The sequence below is a fragment of the Misgurnus anguillicaudatus genome, chromosome 6, assembly GCF_027580225.2.
Source record: "Misgurnus anguillicaudatus chromosome 6, ASM2758022v2, whole genome shotgun sequence".
Lineage (NCBI taxonomy): Eukaryota > Metazoa > Chordata > Actinopteri > Cypriniformes > Cobitidae > Misgurnus > Misgurnus anguillicaudatus.
Genome location: NC_073342.2, coordinates 420,819 through 427,311, shown reverse-complemented (window position 1 = coordinate 427,311; position 6,493 = coordinate 420,819). Strand labels below are relative to the sequence as shown.

At 38.0% G+C, this 6,493-nt stretch overlaps 1 long non-coding RNA gene across 4 annotated transcripts; it reads left to right on the top strand.

The window, feature by feature from the left end:
- Positions 1 to 1,048: 1,048 nt before the first annotated feature.
- LOC129434363 (uncharacterized) lies at positions 1,049 to 6,096 on the top strand. Of its 4 annotated transcripts, none has more exons than XR_012369850.1 (6): positions 1,049 to 1,759; positions 1,867 to 2,006; positions 2,862 to 2,987; positions 3,238 to 3,271; positions 5,242 to 5,385; positions 5,869 to 6,096. It is a non-coding gene; the product is annotated as an uncharacterized lncRNA (long non-coding RNA). The 4 variants fall into 4 exon arrangements; XR_012369849.1 differs by having other exon boundaries at positions 1,050 to 1,763; XR_012369851.1 differs by lacking the exon at positions 1,049 to 1,759 and having other exon boundaries at positions 1,788 to 2,006; positions 2,862 to 2,979.
- Positions 6,097 to 6,493: the final 397 nt, after the last annotated feature.

Sequence of the window (6,493 nt, the reverse complement as noted above, 5' to 3'; positions counted from 1 at the left end):
GTTATTAAAAAGAAGGACAATCCCGGTAAAACCGGGACAGGTGGCAACCCTAGGCGTGAGAGAAATTGAACGATAATGCGACGGTTTGAGCGAGAACCTTCAGAGCGTGGACCCAGTCTATGTGCTATGTCAACCGCGTATGAGAGCTGGTCAGCTGATCTCTGGTGAAACTATGCTGAACAGGTCGATTAGGATTTTCCGGACATCATCTCCTCTCTGCTCCTGAATGCCGGCCACTTGCAGATTCCATCTCCGTTTATACGCGTACATTTCCTCGCATCTGTCACGTAGCACACAGTTCTCTTTTTCGAGCGATTCCACTTTGTTTTGTAATGAGCTCACCTTGGTTGTCACTTTTCTACTTGGTTGTTCATAAACTCAATCGCTTCTGTCACACTGTTTAACGAGTCTGTGTTTTCCTTCACGGTAGTCTCGATGGACACCATACAATTCAAAAACTCCAGCTGCATTTTTTCAACTCTCTCCAAAACTTCCATCAGGTGCAAGTTAGAAACCATCTGGGTATCCGACGCCGTTCTGTCACCCATTTTAGATTTTTTAGAAGGCGGTTTAGGAGTTTCGGGTAAGGGAATCTTAAATCCTGAGGTATTCGGCACATAATTTCCTTTGAGCGCAGAATCCAGCGATTTCCTCGCGTAAGAGTGCATGGCAGCTGTGGTATTCTTATCTTCTTCCATTGCAATCATTGAAAAGTTAGAAAAACTTGCTCAGATCAATAAATGCGTTGATGTTAATGTTTTATGCCCTTTTACATGTTCAGTCTTAGGTTAACTATAAGATTAAAGCAGAGCTCCGCCACATGAGTGTTACACAGTCGCCATCTTGCGACTTTTTTTTTAAGTAAATGTTCACCTCAGACAGTTTAATATGTATTAAACCAAGATGAAATTAATTTGCAAACTTGCAAAGACTTAATTCTTTTTAAGTTTTAAGAGGAATCTACAGAGCTCACATGGTTTTATAAGAAATGGCTAACAGATAACATCTGGTGATATTGTAAAGGTTTATAAAAATACTATTCACAACAGGTAACATTGTAAAGGTTTATAAAAAAATAACTTTTCACAACAGGTAACATCTGGTGACATTGTAAAGGTTTATAAAACTAACTATTCACAACAGGTAACATCTGGTGACATTGTAAAGGTTTATAAAAATAACTATTCACAACAGGTAACATCTGGTGACATTGTAAAGGATTATAAAATAACTATGCACAACATGTAACAACTGGTGAGATTGTAAAGGTTTATAAAATAATTATTCACAACAGGTAACATCTGGTCACATTGTAAAGGTTTATAAAAATATCCTTTCAGCAAGATCACCCTGCAATAAATTATAACACAGCATTATGAGAGGCATCAGGAGCTGATCCCAAGTGTATAGCTGGAAGCTGTTGACTATGTACAGTATTGGTAAAGTGCACATGAATGCATTTTATAATAATAAAGCATCCAATGTCAACCCTGTGTAGAGCTGAGAAATGTGGTTGTTACTCAGCATACTTATATTAGTTTTATCGGAGAAAGGACATCTAGGATGCGATCTATCCAGATGAGATTCTCTCCAATGCCAGCAAACCGACAGTGAAGACACGAGCCAGCACTTCTCCCCCCACATTGCCTCAGGCTTTTGAGATTTCCACTTATAACTGCTTCTCCCCTTTCATGAGACCGGATGCTATGTTGGGATCACCGGGGCCTCCATCGCCCGGCATGTACACGCTACATCAGGTGTAGGTAAGACGCACACTCAAAGCTTCCCTGGAGCTTGTGTTCTCAATGTTTCTGTGCAGGTGCCTGGGATAATGAAGACAATTTGGGTTGTGGTGTTACACGCCAGGTGAACAACATCAGAGTGCGGCAGTCAGAGATCCTAAAGAAGGACTCCATATGTTTAGTCGAGACAGTACGCCGTACATCTCTTACGACGAGGATATTTGTTTCAGGACCGCTTTCCCGATACTGACAAGGACATTTAAGGTTCAATGGACAATTTGCTTTCAATGAATGGTTAATGTCTGTAGCCCTTTTCACACACATATTACGGAAAAAATACAGAGTACACATCCGGGAGTTGTTTGGGATTATTTGATTTTGGTTAATTCATGCTGCCAATAGTTTTTTGAATTTGTGTGTGCTTTCACACACATGCCATAAAGACATGACATATTTAAAGTCTTGCACTTGGTAGGTTTTTTGTAGCATCTGTAGTTTGCTTATTCGTGATTTCTCTCTCGAGAAACCACACGTGTATTTTTTTGTTTATGATAAGATTATAAAGGAGTGCGTTACACTAGTGCTTCCCAATCCTGGTCCTCGAGCACCCCCTCCCAAAAAGTTTCAGATGTCTCCTCATTTAACTCATCAGCTTGTTAGGGAGACATGTTTAACATTTAGGAAGGAGGCTGATAACTTGAGTCAGGTGTTTTAAATAAGTTTTTGGGAGGGGGTGCTTGAGGACCAGGATTGGGAAGCACTGCATTACACGCTGTTTTGTTATGCTGGTGAATGTTCATAGCTGATAGTGACGAGCCCCCTGATTTCTTCTCCAGTCCAGTTTGCAGATATTTCTCATTGTGAATGTTAATCTGCATTTAAATCTGCCATGTCAAAGGGGAAAAGGCTATATTTTTGTCATGATGACACAATATTTATGTTGACTAATTATCGACAATGAAATTGACACCACCGAGTCTATCGACCAAACGCAACAGCTCTAAGTCTAGCATACACATAATTGCATTCACTAACCTTTGCCTCAGGTTATAAATAACCTAAAAAGCTATGAACAGCAGTCATGCAAATTTTCTCAATTTGCTTTTCCATTTCTACTAGCAATTATGTGAGCTGCAGTCTGGATCGTGCCTCTGTCAGATGACCTAACACAAATGGAAAGATGACATCGGCCCTTGCAAGGACTTCAGACGATGCCAGCACTGGACTACATACAGTGGTAATCATGTGCGTTTCATGTTTAACTTTATGCCTTTTGGAGATCATTATATCTTCCCCTCACTTAAATGTTTACATTAACAGAATTTTTTTACCAGGGGTGCCCAAACTTGTGCATGTCACTGTACTGATATATATACTATACAAATAATGTAAGTTGAATTTACTTATTTAAAACACATTATACTAAGCACTATACTGCAATGTTGTTCTGAACATTTGTGCGTAATATATTATTTTTTGTCTTTTCATTCATTAGATTTTCAGTAGTCCGTGTCAAATTTTATTTCAAGGTAAGATAGCTTTACATGTCTTTCATTGTGCTTTAGGGATCACACAGGCCCTGTTTATGTTATTAACCAGCACGAGTTTCTTTATTGGGGTATACACAAAACAAGATATTTTGATAAATGATGTTAAGTACACAGCTGCTCATTTACTTCAATAAAAAAAATCCTATTATGGAAGTCAATGGGTACAATCAACTGTATGATTGACATCATTTATCAGATTAAAGAATTTTTGGCAAGTTTATAACAACATGAAGGTGAGTAAATGATACAATTATAATTTTTACATAAACTTTTAGCTTTGAAGGATTATTTACTCAACCCCATGTCATCCAAGATGTTTGTTTTTATTTCTTTAGCCAAACACAATTAGAGTTATATTAAATACTGTCCTGGCCAGTGGCGGCTCGTGACTGCTCTTCTGAGGGGTGCAAATTCAAAATAAGTGTTCAGAGTGTCATGTGTGTTGCTCGTGTTCACAAAATATGTGTTTGTTGCGTCATGTAAACCATGTGCATCACTTGTCTTGTCAAAAGAAGTGCCTGCTGCACACGCGTCAAAGCCGTTTATGATAAAAGAGTTACATTCACACATTCACAAATTGTCACATTCACAAAATACACGCAACACATTCCTTTAACAGTAAACTCTGATTACGCATGAGATGATGCAGGTATCTTTTATCGTGGACCCTTCAGGCGTGTGTGCAGCGGGCACTTATTTTGGCATGACACGTGATTCACATGCGTTTATGCGATACGCCTAACACATATTTTGAAAATGACGAACCACACACTTGACGGGCTACATACATGTTGGGCCAAGCTTCACATTGCATTGTGCGCCCTCGGAGGATAAGTCATTGTCCGCCACTGGTCCTGATTCTTCAATGCTTAATAATGGCATTGACTGGGCATCAATGTTTTGAAGTTCCAGGGGTGCATCCGTCCATCGTTGGGGTGATCCATATATAGCCTAGTGGGTCTTCTGATGCGAAATGATAGGCTTGTGAGAAAGGCTTTATATTTTAAGCGTTAAGCGAGTTACGATGCATATGCAATGTAAACAGACTACAACAACTCAATCGCATTGTTTCTCATGTGTCTCTACTGTGTTTCATCACAATTCATATTACGACTAGTCATGAGATACATAACATCCAATGCGATAAAAACACGTGCCGGCATATTTAATTGTCTTTTTAACTTTGTAAATGTCTTGTCTCTATCACAAAAAGCTATAAATATGAATAGTTTTTCTCACAAACGTATTGTTTCGCTTTGGAAGACATTTATGAACCCACTGTGTTATATATGGATTACTTTGACTGGGATCAATGTTTTTCAAAGCTCAAAAGTATATCCATCCATCATTAAAGCCATTATAAAGCAAAAATATAAATACAATATATAAATGTAAAGAACCAGGAGATTATTTAATATAACTCTGATTGTGTACTGTTAAAAAAGTAATAGATAACTTCTTGGATGACATGATTGTAAATAATCAGTCAATTTTCACTTTGGTGGGAGGAGTAATCCTTTAACTCATTAGAGTCATCAGACAGTCATCTTGTTGCTTTGACTGATTTCATTTACAGATCAAAATACCTGGTGGTAAATCAACACTGCTCAGTCTTATCTATTTAAGTACACTGACGATCCTGAAGGTGTGTTTAACATTAAAAAAATTATGAAGTAATGCATAAAGTGATAATTGAACATTACTGATGATGTGTGCTGTTAACAAGCAGAAGGGTAAAGATAAACTAAAACAAAGACGTCAAAGCAACAAGATGACTTGGTTCAGACAACTCAACCCTTTTAAAATGTCTTTTATTTAACAGGGCATTTTATCCTTTATCTTAGACAAAGCAGGCCATGTTAATTTCATTGAATACATTCTGGAACAAATCTGGGTCCACTTATCATTTCTACTTACAAATTAACGTTTCTGTTCTGCTCCGTTTACAGTGTTTGGGTGAGATCTAGACCGAGGACTAAGGCGTAAACTAGGACAGAACTAAGTGTTTAGTGAACTATCTGTGTTTATGCCGTAAAGACACGTGATGTGTTTAAAGTCCTGCACTTGATAGGTTTTATCCACAGTGTCTGAAGGTTTGTTATTATTGGTTATTTCTCTCTGCAGAAGACTGCATTTTAAGGTTATACTTATACATTTTAAGGTTATACTTAATAAGGTTATAATTTACTCGATTACACGAACACTGATGCAAGCACTTGTTCAACACAGTTTGGTAAGCAACTGGGTGACTGTTATCTTTAGATATCTCTAACAATAAAATGTATAATTTTCAAGACATTTGCATTTATTCCTCCTATAGCACTCATTTTAAGTATAGCTGAGGATGCAAAGAAGAATTAACACTGTTTATAATGCACAGCCAGACACATTCAGGAATGCAACAACACAGTAGACCAGATGTTTTATGCTTACATAAAGTACTGTATGCTTTGTGGGTCCACTTTTTGATTATCTATCCAATATACACAATTGTTCATGTTTGCCATAGGCACCTACATTTAAATATAAAAGTGTGATCGTATGATTAATAATTTTTTTTGGATGTTTCCATTTAGGTGATCCTAAAGCAACAAAGAGGAACCATGGAGAGGAAGAAGTGGTGTCCAGATGTTTAAAAGGCGGTGTTCGGGACAGGAAACAAAGGCAACCAAGAGAAACCTCTAAGGTTTAAAGGCGCTGCTTGCAGAGACAACAAAGAAAGACGACCTGACGAGAATGTTTTATGATTAAATGTTTTTGTTATGTACATGCACATTATTATTTACAATATATTTCTAAGATAATGTTGTGGTTGTCCTTTTCCTCAAATGAAACAATCTTCAGTCTTAGGTTTTGATTTCAAGAGATAGACTTTTATTTTCCGGACAAATAAAAAGCCGAGGCCGCCCTGGTGAATCCCCCCAGACCCAGAGTGTGGTCCTGGGAGGATCCTCCAAAATCAGTCTGACCCTCTGAGCCATGGCTTGGTAAATATATAGGTTTTGGTTCACTCCCCTCCATGCTTAAAACAATATGTATCTGTTCAGGCTTGTTGAAGAACCACATGACATTCCTCAGACCAGTGTCTCTGTCCCATGACCTATTTGACTCTAGGCTATTCATTATACTGAGACCCTCTGTGACCTTTGACATGAAACTATGTGTATATACACAGCTGGGTTGTAATAGTTATCTCATGGT